Raw genomic sequence first — 12985 nt, 5'->3', positions numbered from 1 at the left:
GCGTGTGTGTTGGTGTGTGTGCTGACTGCAGTCAATGATGAAGCCGCTTCGTCACAGTTTCCAAACGAACAGACTTGAATTTCTCCTCCAGCGTTGCGCACTGCAGTCTGATCAGCCCCTTGTGGAGTACACGTTCTTTAACTAAGTAAACTCAGTTAAACCACTTTTGATATGAGTCTGGCAGTCCGTTCTTCTACGTGTCCGTAACATTTTTATCTTCTCTGTCTCTGACTTTTTATGCGCCATGAATCTGTGCCATCTCCGTGCGTAATCCAAGGAAGCATGTTAGCGCTGCTCCGCGGCTAAACTAGCGGACAAGGCTCAAAACTAGGGCCGATCGAGCCTTTTCTGTTGCAGCTCCGACACTTTGGAACAGATTACCATTTAAAATAAGATCTGCTGCCACAACTGAACAGTTTAAGTCATTTTTAAAAACCCATTTCTTTTCCTTGGCTTTTATCTCTAGTTGAGCGTTTTATCCCAGCAGCAGTGTCTACTAGAACTTTTACTATTGTTTTGTGTTTTAATTACTTTTACTTTGCTTTTACGCGTTTTTATGATGTTTTGGATCTAATGTATTTTGCCTAATTTACTGTTCAGCACTTTGGTCCGCCTCGGCTGGTATAAATGTGCTATATAAATAAAGTTGACTTGACTTGACCTCTGTATGATCGGACAGCCCGTGCGTGATATCGTTTTCGGATAAGAAGGAAATCGCGCTGAACACGTTCCCCTCTGCATGATCTATAAATGAACCTTTTGTAAATAAAATCATTGAATATTCATTTTTAAATCACTGTTTTTACAATAATCAGAGGTAAAATAAGTCTGGAGATGCATCAAGCTCAGCGCCGGTGTCCGGAACCTACATCTAGTCTGGATGTAGTGAGATGGTCTGGGCCGTTACGCATGACGGAGAGGAGTGTTTTTTTTTGTATCCGGACGAGCTGCTCTTTGTGGCTCATTCAAGGAAGGAAGCGTTGTTACTATCAGCCAAACTTTAGTTTTACATCAGTCAAGACAAGAGACACTGGTAAGAAGTGTGGACAGAAGTAATGACCGTCAGTGCAGCTGTGTGCCTGTGGTTAAGTCCCGTAGTAGCTTTGATAACATTCTGTCAACTTCTGAGCAAATAAAACTAAAGAAATACCTTCTCTCTGGAAAACCTGCATTCTGGAAAATAGTTCAAATTGCCCCGTTTAATTAATTTTCGTATCATCATATTACCCTTTACGTTGCTCATTATACATGAATGAATGAATGGGCTTTAAGGATTGTCTTGGTAATGTACAACATCACTGTTAATCATATACTACTGGTAGATGCTAAATCTGACTCCTGGACCAACTATGCAAATACTTTGTTAAAGTGCACTGAGCTGTTATTGTCTTGTCTTTGAAAATCAATAAAAAGAATGTTAAAAAAAAAAAAACGGGCGTGATGTAACAGTTCGTCAAGAGGCTTAAAACCCGCCTCAGCTCCAGCTCTCAGCCTGTCGTTAGGTTGACTGAAAGTTAGGCTGAGACAGGATTTCCAGCATGGTGGCTGCTGCTGATGAGCCTCCAGAGCCCCCTGCAGGAACAGATGGATGATGTCACTCAGGCTTCATCCATTAATATTGACAGCCACATTACCCCTCTAGGACTTTAACCAGAGTTTCGTCTGGCAGGCCCCTGGTATATTTTCCGCAGTAAGTCGGGGTGAGCTGATGTGAGAGCGCAGCATTCATCTTTATTTTGTCTTTAGCACAAGACTGCTCTACTCAGCTCCCGGGGGACCTATTATCACATCCACTGCTGCTGGAGGAAACACAATGGCAGGCCTGCATGTGGAAGAGGTCTGTGACTGTGAGGGAAGAAATCTTTTTTTTTTGTGTGTGAAATAAAGACTATTCATATAATGTGGCCGTAGCAAACTGTATAGAACTCAAGGTCATTGATATCCATTTATGTTTTTCTTCACCTTGCTCAGAGTTTTCCGCTCAGATAATGAGCAGAGACATTGAGTTTGTTTGTGAGTAGTTTTCCTATCGAGGGAGACATTGATCTCCTCTAATCTTCAAAGTGAATGCTCTGGTCACCGTTATTAAGCACACGACCCCGTTTAATGGCTCCTGTGACACATTGATGTACCAGGTCAGAGATTTGTGAGAGGACTAAATCTAAAAGGACATCTTTAACCCTCTCCATTTACCCTCCCTTTGACGCTGTCAAGATCACTTAAAGATTTTTGTTTTTCTTTAGAAGATCACTGTAAACTTTTCATGCAATCGAGAAGAAAGTGACGACCTCTTAACCTCAGCTAAAGACTTCATTACTAAAAATCAATCGCAGGAAACTCTTCCAGTTTTCTAAAGAGGAAAGCATATAACCGTTGGGTAGCTGTTGTTTCTCCGGTGGAGATTTCACCTGACACATGCAGTTTACATAAAATACAGCAGGACTTCCACTCTCAGTTACCATGGAAAGTATTTGAAGAAAAAACAAAGGAGTCATTGCTCTCTGGTTTCCATCAGTCTTGTCAGCTAAAAGTTTGTATGGTGGATCATCATTTTCAATGATAACCAAAGATGGCATCAGAACGCCACTTTTCTATATCAATAAACATATTTTCAATAAGTCATGGGAAATAGAAATGAAAAGAATAGGCAATAAACTAGTATTTTGAATACATACTAGACACCTGTGCACCAATCAAGCAGCCATTAATTAATTAATAATTATTGCCACCAAAAACCCAGACAGAAAACGGGATACTGCTGCATGTATACGCGTTACATCTGCAGACTACCAGCACAGGCTCGGCCTCAGCCAAGTGACGCATCAGCAGAAAACAACAACATGGCAGCAGGAACGAGAACGCCTTGCTTCTGGGGCAAAGAAGAAACTGATTTTTGTCTTTACCATTGCTGGAAGTGAGGTGGATATCCTGCATATCTGCTACCCAATGTTGGCATTTAAAAGTGCCAAGCCTGCAGTAAGCTACAGTGGTCACATTTTTCTCAGATTTCAAAATGACTGTTGTTTCACCTCTCAGGCGCCTACACAAATAAGATACAGTTATCAAAAAACCAGGATACTAGTATTTATAATGTATACAGGGATATGAATAACAAGCTGTCTCTGTTGCATGTAGAATCTATACCCTGAATATGATCAAAACCGGGATATGTCTCATATTCAAGATGTCCATATAAACGTCTTAATAGAGATTTAGAATTGGGGATTTCTCAAGTTAATAAGAACATTGATGTTAGTGGTCAGCAACACCAAGAATAAACTCAAAGATGAACGGCTTTCAAAATGGCAACATTTCTAGGTATTAAAAAATATACATTTTTATATGCATTATTTTTATTGATCCTATCATCGGGTGTGATGTCAAATGGAAATCTCAAAGTGAAATTTCAGGAATTATAACTCAATTTTGTAGTTTTCCTAGCATTGGTGTCTTTCAGATTATTCTTTTAATCTGATAGCTGTTTTTGGTTCAGTCCCACAGCTTCATCAGTACTGTATTTGGACACATTAGGCAGTTTAATTTAGCATTAAATCTCTTTAACTGTACACTACAACCCCAGCATCCAACTGCAGAGAGACACAGTTTAAAACTATCCAGGGAACACACTAGAGTATTCAGTGAAGGGCTAAAGAGCTACATATTTCCCCTGAGATCAATACTATTTGAAGTACTGGCATTCTGTCAGCCAGGTGGCATGAAATATGACTTGAAGGATATGGTGGATATTGTGGAAATGTCATTTTTAATTGCTCTGTCTGCTAGATGTTTATGTGTGGGGGTAATCATTGTCACTCAAACCACATCACTTTTTAAGGTAATATTATTCCCGTGCTATGATGACAGCTTGTCACACACTCACTCTGATTGAAAAGCCATAACTAGAGCACAGCTTAGTCTAAGTTTCCTGATACTTGACTGGTTAGTGCTTCAATCTTATAAAGGGAATATCCTCTTGTTGCCCCTTGTAAAAACGGTTAATCGCTGTCAAACTATTACATTTTAAAATTGAGTTTAATCACTTAATTGCAATAGTTTATTGTGATTAATCACATGTTGGAAATTCCATTATTTTGCATTAAAATGTGGCTTTTATTTTGTCCTGTCTTAAGCTGAGAGTACTTCACTTGTTTGAATTCAACCCTGCTTATATTTAGAAATAAAGTAAGGACCTTCTGCTAAATGAAGGTTACAACATTAATTTAACCACGGGAAAAAGGAACTTCAAAAACTAAAAGAAAACAGCTCACAGTAACAAAGTGAAATGTTTGATGTCATAAGATGGATATTACTTAGGACTTGTCAACTGAGCTGTCCGTGAGTTTTTAAAGTGAAATGAGACATTCAAAGATGCAGCAGTTATATTCTTTTCCATCACTGTGACTACAGGTACACACTGCAAAGGCTCTTCTACGATGTGCCTAAAGGCCCTGACTAGGGATGATAACATCGACAATCGATTAATTGGTCGTTAAGAATTTGCTCAAGCTAGAAAAATTTACTCGATTTACTGATTTGAAATATCAAGAACTTGTCTCATTTTATCCTCCTTTTATCAGTGCAATTGTGTATTTACAAAGTAGCCTATGTTGCAACGATGCTGGACCCTCGACACAAACATCTGAGTTTTTTGACAAACGCTCAGAGACTAATGTTGGCGGGCAAGACAGAGACTCACTGTTACTCGCGCCGGGAGCTGCAGCCGTGCATCAGCCCTCGGCAATGGCTTTTCTTTTTGGGGAGCAGTTCAAAACATTTCCCGCCGCTGAAAGCATGGATACGGAGGAGGATAACTTTTTGGAGTTCATTATTCAGTTTATTTTATATTTGATATATCATCATAGGCCAAAAAGTAATATTTATGCATGCAACGCTCAGGGTAAAAAGACGGCTACATAGCGGAGAATTTTTTATAGCGTGCGCGTTATTCAAGTAACGTTATATAGTCGACCTTAATAACATTTGAAATATATAGAGGGCAGACATATCAATGTTTCATATGCAATTCTGTTAGAAAATATGTTGCTGAGCAAATAAAGCTTTGATTGAGGAAGTAAAAAGGGCATTTGGTATTGTTTTTGTAAGGACAACGTTCATCTTTTTAAACCACGATTAATCGAGTGATTGATCGTTAATTTTACCAATAGTCGAGGACGTCAAGTGTTTAGAATTTGCAATCCTAGCCCTGTCACACCAAGGAGATCGTCAGTCGTTGGTCGTTGCCCTAGTTTTTGTGGTGTGTCCGGCTTTGTTGCTACCCGTCGGCAGCTATCTGACTTTTTTTGGCCGATTCAACATGTTGAGTCGGCAGGCGAGAGGAATCTCTCTGATTGGCTGTTCAGAGGTTTCATTTATCTCCAGCTCTTGACACAGGTTCAGGAAAGCCCCTTGAGCATGCCGCTGTAGTATCCATGCTTTCTTCCATTAGTGCGGTTTCTCCTTATTTTTCTCCTCCGCCTCTTCTTTTCTTTTTCCACTAAGAGACCAAGAGCTGACAACGCCAGTGCCAACTTTTTATCAGACATTTTTCTCCATTAGTAGGCTACCTATAATACGAGTGGTGACTGACAGAGGTGTGAAAATGGTCTTCTCATAATGGTTTCATAACGAGCTATCGCCGCTTCACACAGGGCAGAGCGTATGTGGTGGTTGGCCGTCGGCTGTAGTCTTTGCGGTGTGTTCTAATGAAACTTCTTGGCCATGTCAAGTGAGGCGACGTGAGGTGACGCCACACACAAACCAGCCTGTCCCTTCATTAGATCTTTCTGTCTTCAGGACGACTTTTTGACTAATTATACACACTCACTCAATCTCCATCTGGTGCAAAGAATTGCTCAACAGCTGTGTTTGTTATGATGGTTACTTTCTGACTTGCTGTTATGCTGTTGATTAAGAGTCTTAAATGTGTAAAAAAAAAAAAAGAAGACCCTTTGGGGGTTACGACATGGCATTGCAGTGAAATTAAGAATTTCTCTCCAACTCGGGGATGACTCAACAAATCCCATCTAGATTTCTCATGAATCTTATCGTATGTATACAGTCATGAGCACATAAATCCCACTCAGAGCCCATAGTATGCTGAATCTGCATATAGAGGGTATGCTGCACCGAGACGCCTGACAACATTTGGAGAAGTCAGAAATAGAAAGTACAATCATTTTCAAAACTGATGCTGTGGCAGCGTTTTTGAATCCCTAAGGCAATACATTTATGCATGAGTGTTTGACATGACTTCCAACAAACACAAGTCAAAGTGCACCAGCATTAGCAATACCATCTGGGAGATTAGTTGGTAAATGTCACAGCTCTAGATTTCATTCAGACAGTATTCATGATTTGAGAAGATCTGACTCAAAGGAGGTGTTTCCTGTCAGTGTGTGTTTGAGGAACACAGCAGCCCTGTCCAGACGTGCATAATGTAACCGCTACACACCAGTTGTTGTTCCTGTCTGGTGAATGGAAAGAGGACAGAGCAGCTTTACAGCAGATGGCTGTGCAGGCTGATGAGACTTTAATAAGTCACATTAAAGTAAAAGAGCTGCCCCTCAATGCTATGAGCTGTCTTAATGAAAGAGTTATGAAATCTCCATAAAACATGAGGTGAATTTATGCATCACTCATTAAGACTTCTGCCAAATGGAACATCTTAAAGAGAAGGAGCCATCACCTTATTTCCCTTTGTACTTTTCAGGGCTCTTTAGACGATGATGAAATCAAAGTTATATCATTCAAAAAGGTTTTTCAAACACAACACAAAGCTATGATAAGGTTCCAAAATTGCAATAGTGTCATAATCCTCAATCAGGGAAGTAGGCCACTGTTGATAAAAGACCAAACTAAGCCTCGTAGAAAGGCTCCATCAGAGCAGTGGGTGTTCTTGGCTCAGAGTCTGTTTGACTCTGTGGGAGGACGCGTGCAAATTCATTGAAAGTGAATTGCACTGCAGGTGGACTTTTATTGTCTTCTCTTTCCCAGCCAGAGAACACCTGAGCTGAATCCAGTCACATAGTGAAACACCTGTCTGGCTTTACTCACAAAAATGTGTCTGGTTAGAAAAATGATTTGGTGCCAAAGTCAGTGTCAAAATGAACTTATTTTATTATCCAAACAAAGGGGTCACCAGCTCTGGAACCCCATTCACCACAGGGCCTCAGAAGAGCTTTTATCATCAGATTTTTTTGCAAGTTAAATGAAGCATTTGTTCTTTCTCACATAGGATTAATTAGTGGTTTTAAGAGGTGCCTTTGCAGTTTAAGAGCTTATTATTTTAATATTGTAAGATGGAGATGAGATTTTTTTTTGTGAAGTTTTATTTTATAGATCTTTATTTTTCTCAGGTTGAGATGATATACATTATTTAATTTAATGCTAATCCATTTATAGATTAGATTAGAGTATCTGTTTGATATGATGCACTTTGCCTTTAAGGTTACCCATGGTTACGGTTGGAGGAGTGATATTGCTTTAAGACAAGTAAGGTGTCGCTGTTGTTGTTGTTCAGTCTGGATATGTCATGCTCTGTTACGGACGGACATTAAAAAGTATGAGACGCACAGCAGAAGTTGTCCCCGTGCTTTTACTTACCCACACCCGAATGTATATATCTTTAATTAAGGATGTTTAGTGTTATAGTTAACGGCAAAACAACTGAGGATAATCAACATCATCCAAGAAGCGCCGTTACAATATTAATATGAAATACTTTCATGTTTCAAAACCATTAAAGTTCCTGTGAGGATTTTTGGATTGTGTTGATTTTGGCGCCCCCTGTGGACATTTATTTTTTTACATTCTTTATTTATCCCGTAGGGAAGTTCTTGATTACACTCTGTTATTGCAAAACATGCTTCTCACACACATAGGCCCGAAAGGGCTGAAAATAATCATTTTTTTCGATGTATCACGATGCGGACGTGAACGATTCTGTATCGATGCAGTGACGGTACATAATCGATTATTATTATTATTATTATTATTATTATTAATAATAAATGTTACACATAAATGTCCTGCCGAGGCCTCGTCTTTATTCCATAGACACAAGTGCATAGTGAGCTGGATCACAACCCGTCCCGGCAGCCTATGGTAACTCTGAAGGGACAAATTACTGCAAAAAACCACAGCATACAACAAGCAACATGGCGGAGAGAGGCCGAATTCGATAGTAGGTGATAAAAAAATGTGACTGGTATGTTGAAAATGTACATCTGGGCTCATTACGGATTACTGGAAAGAAATTAACTTGACAAGACGAACGCTGTGTGTAAGGTCTGTCGCGCAAAAATCTAATACCATGGAAATACAAAAACTATGAAAGGAAGTGGGCGTGCTCACTGTGTGTCGGGTCATGTTGAGTAATACAAGGTGTGTGCTGTAGTTGGGACAAATAGCAGAAAAAAACAACAGTAGACCAGCTTACCGCCGTTTGGTAGCGGAGTGGTCTCTGAAGCGGTTACTTGTGTGGGAGAGGTTAAGGTGGAAAGGTAAGAAAACGAAATACAACCATGGAAAAACAACTAACCTGAGGAACCACGTTAGCCGTTTTCACCCTGAGAAGCTAACGCCTGTTCTGTAAGGGAAACAGTGGACCGAGACCAGCCAAAGATTGTTGAAACGCTTTCAACTTTGCCACCTACCTCTGAGTAGGAGAAGAGAATAACCCAGTCTGTGGCGGCTTTCAAAGCTAGGGATCTACGGCCTTTTCCGGTCGTGGAGAACCCCGGGTTTCACCACCTGAGCCACGGTATGAGCTACCATCACGCAGCCTCTTTACAGAATAATTTACTGTATGACGAAACCAAAGCTCAGATAATAGTGTCAATGAGCCGGGCTAGTCGTGTAGCCATAACATGTGTTTCATGGACTTCTGTCGCGATGGAGTCCTATTTAACAGTATCGGCAGCTTTTTGTCTCAGGTGTTGCAAACGACAGCCGTTTATGAGTCTCACACGGGCGCTCATCTGGCAGAGCTACTATCTCATGTCATTGAGGAATGGACAAAGATATAGTGCTGGTGATAGACAATGTGGCTAGCATGATCTTTGCAGCTCAAGTTGGGAAGTTCCCTCATGTAAAATGCTTTGCCCATACACTTAATCTTGTCTCTCAGCGGGCACTTAAAGTAGCCACGCTCTCCAGGCTTTCCGCAGCACTACAGCAAACCACTACACTCTGAACGAAACAGATGTGCCAAATGCAGAGGATGCTGTGTGTGCATTAAGGCCAAAGAAGGATGCAACCACACTGATGTCAGAAGAGCAAAATCTAACTGTCTCTCATTGCTCCAATAAATGCACAACTCCTTGCAGAACAGACACCATCGCTGACTCACCCATGATCCACCAGATCAAGCATGCCATCAAAACAGATCTCCTGAAGAGGTACAACAGTGAGGCAGAAAAGAAGATCCTTCACACAGCCTCTGCCCTAGATCCTCCTTTTAAGGGACTGCCTTTTCTCACAGAGGAGGACAGAGTGGCTATCTACAGAGGAGAGACTGAAGAGGCTGCATCCTTGGAGGTAATTTCACAATTGTTCATGTAAGACCTATACAATTAAAACAAACTTAAAAATATTAACTTTGGCTGCAATGAGTGAAAGTCTAATTAAGACTGAGAAAAACAAGTTTCCCAATAGATGTGAGCTGATGCATTGACTAAGATTGTGCTAACTGTTAAATAATGTTATTTTATTTTAAAGAAGAAACATATGTAGAGGACGGAGCCTCTGCTTGTGAGTTTGCTGGGACAGTCTGTCACTGACACTGAAGGTACAGTAGAACCAAAGACCCCTTATGCCAGGGCTGAAGAGGAAATGAAGAGATATTCTAAATCCCCATCTCTGCCTCTCACTGAAGGCCCTTTGAACTGGTGGTGTGTCCATGAGGTCACATTTTATAAAGTGCTTTATATAAATTCAATCTTAACATTATTGTAGTCTTTTTGTCTTACTACAATTTTAAATGTTTATTTGATGTATTATCTTTATTATCTAATTGCTTTTAGTTGTCATCTTTTTATTACTTTTTATCCATTGTTTTATTTTAATTTTATTAAGTTCATATTGGTGCGCATTAGTCTCTCAATGATTTTACAAACTAGTTTTTCGTCAATAACCTTTCTGCACTCTTGTAAAGCACTTTGAGCTGCAATTTAATTTGTCTGAAAGGTGCTCTATAAATAACGTTTGATTGATGGTTGATTGATTTCCCCACCTGTCAAAGCGATACTTGTGTATCCCGGGCACAAGTGTGTCTGCAGAGCGGGTTTTCTCCACCGCAGGAGATGTGGTCACTGCAAAAAGAAATGCTCTTAAAGCAGAACATGTGGATCAATAGTGTTCTTACAGAAGAACCTACACATTTTCACATGCTGAGCAGTTAGTCTGGTGTGTGATGTCTGGATTAATCAGGAAGTACCTGTGCCCAGTGCTGCTATTTGAAACCTTTCTTTGTAGATTACAGCACTGCAGAATGTTTTATGAAGACTGGCCGTTTTCACTCAATATGTATGCCTGGCCTATGGTGTATATTTCAATTTACAATTTGATTTAATGGTAGACATTTCTGTTAACATTTTGATACTGTGCTTTGTACAATGCTACCTGTTGTCTGCTATATTTAAGTTTTGTGATGTTTTCCACATTCAGTAAGTGCCCTGCCTTGTAGATGTTTCATAGATTACAGGTTACAGTCCATCTGTAATGCTCTGCACTGCAGACTGATTCATGTTATGTGAGGATTGTGACTATTTTCACACAAATATATGTGGTAGGCTAGGCTATGTTATAAAAACATGTTGGTTAATTTAATTTAATGTTTAGACATTTATGTAAAATGTTCTTTTATGAAGAGGTACACTGCATGTTTTAAAGTACTTGACAGTTTGATGATATTTTAGTATTTGCTGTTGTAGATACTACTGTTATTTAATGTGTTCAGACTTCGTTCATTTTTGTGATGTTTGCCACATCCAGGAAGTGTCCTTTCTTGGAGCAGAAGACAGTTTCAAGAGGCAGACTGCAGAGTTATTGGTTTTGTTTGTGCGGAGGAGAGAACAGTTTCATACATACAGGGAGGATACATCTATTTATTTTTTGGTTTACAATGTAAATACATTTATGTTGAAAGTGATTTCTAAAGCACTTTCTGAATAATAAAGAAAATTAGTTGAAGTTGATCTGACTTTATCTATCTTGTCTTCATTTTTTGAAAAAGTAGATGTGCAGTCAGGATGTTAACCAATGTAATGAATTGTGATAAATAGCGATATGGAATCGAATAGTAGACAGGATAATCGAATCAAATCAAATCGTGAGACCAGTGAAGATGTGAAGATGCACAGCCCAAGAGATGTCAGAGTGGTGCTGCTGCACAGGGAGCGCGCCAGAGCTGTTGGGGGTTCGGCGCCTTGCTCAAGGGCACCTCGGCAGTACTCATTGAGTGACCTGGCAGAATATTTATCTTCTTGTAGATCTTGTCCTGTGTATGTGAAGATGGTGTTTTCTGACAGAAAAACCACATCCTGCTTTATCATAAATGTCCAATGTGTAATTTTACAATTCATTTGAAAATAAAAAAAGACTATCTTGGCAGCATTCTGTTAATTTCCTACCACGCAGCAGGGATGAACGACAAATGAAAAACTTTTTTTTAATAAAAAATCCTTCTGTTCTTTGGTGGGAAAGAGCCATCTGTATAAAAAGAGGATCTAGTTCACTATAATTTCAAAATTCCCCACAGGAGCTTGAAAGTACTTTGTAGGCAGTTTTATGACTTCATAAGAGACTCTACCAAACTTTGATTGAAATGGTGGAGACAGTGATGTCTAAGCTGAACCCAAACTGTTGATGTTGGGTTTTTTTTTTCCAGGGTCTCAAACCCACAGAAACACTCAGGCGTAGTAGGTTTTGTTAAATCAACTCCTGCAGAATAAATAATGTATTACATCAGCGTAGATCTATAGCTTGGATGGCAACTTGGAGGTAAGGAGTTTGTTTTCAGCACCACATTAAACTGAGCTCTGAGCCCCCACCTGCTGTGTGTTTGTGTTTATACAACTTTGTTCAAATTAGACAATGTTAGTATTACATTTGTATTCACATATTAGAAGTATTAAAACTGCAATCACACATGCCACCTATGTAAGGTAGTGTTTTAGTCACCCGCCCAGAAACAGCTGACTATTTGAAATCAGATAAGGAGGCTGCTAATCAACAAGCATTATAATATAACATATTGTTGTTCAAATGCATGTGATTCTGTTTTCTATCCATGGTGTTGTACACAGAGCAAAGCTGCAACAATGGGATGGCAGACTGCAAACTATTCAAAACAAGTCTTTCAAAACTTTTACTGTTCATCACTGCTCTGCAAAAGAACCAGACATGGTCATTAGAACAGCTAAAAGCACTGCATCAGTGAATGACTGATATATTTTATTTGGACACATGATATGGTTTAAAGTGACCCTCTGACCTGCTAACAAAGTTGTCAGCTGAAAATGCTATAGTGTCTTGCTGATTAAAATAAAGGTGTGTCACACAGATAAAACATCAGACTTATGTAGGATGACTAGGACTTTGTCAAGTGACGATTAAAAACAAAAGTGCAGTCAAAGCATCTTAGTAATGTTATAAGCCCTTTAGAGCAATGTGTTTGACACATCCCTGTATCAGCCTTTCCTCTGAGGGTGAGGGTGCAGAGGTTGCAGCTAAGAGAAGTGTCACCGTACTAATGGGGCTCAGGGGCGAAATGGCCCGGTGTGGAAATAATATCTGTAAATGTTTTTTTCTGGCCAGAAAAGAGAATAAACTCACACTACATGGAAAGTTAACCGTAAGAAAAGCTGTAAGTTTGGTACCAGTGCGCAAATTTGACGCACGGTGTGGCACTGGCCTGTGCGTAATGGAGAGGTCAACACATACCTATTGCTGTTCCAAAAGCGTTCACGTCTCTCTTGGGATTCAT

The 12985-nt window shown here is 39.8% G+C and overlaps 1 protein-coding gene across 1 annotated transcript in view; it reads right to left on the bottom strand.

Moving 5' to 3' along the window:
- Nucleotides 1-12947: 12947 nt before the first annotated feature.
- The window catches only part of LOC132955494 (urotensin-2 receptor), a 1258-nt gene continuing 1220 nt past the window's right edge, over nucleotides 12948-12985 (bottom strand). Inside the window, exon 1 of the mRNA XM_061028352.1 lies at nucleotides 12948-12985. This exon is cut by the window's right edge and continues 1220 nt beyond it. The gene's annotated coding sequence lies outside the window, so the exon portion shown is untranslated.

The sequence above is a fragment of the Labrus mixtus genome, chromosome 21, assembly GCF_963584025.1.
Source record: "Labrus mixtus chromosome 21, fLabMix1.1, whole genome shotgun sequence".
Taxonomy (NCBI): domain Eukaryota; kingdom Metazoa; phylum Chordata; class Actinopteri; order Labriformes; family Labridae; genus Labrus; species Labrus mixtus.
This window is presented reverse-complemented; position numbering and strand designations above follow the sequence as displayed.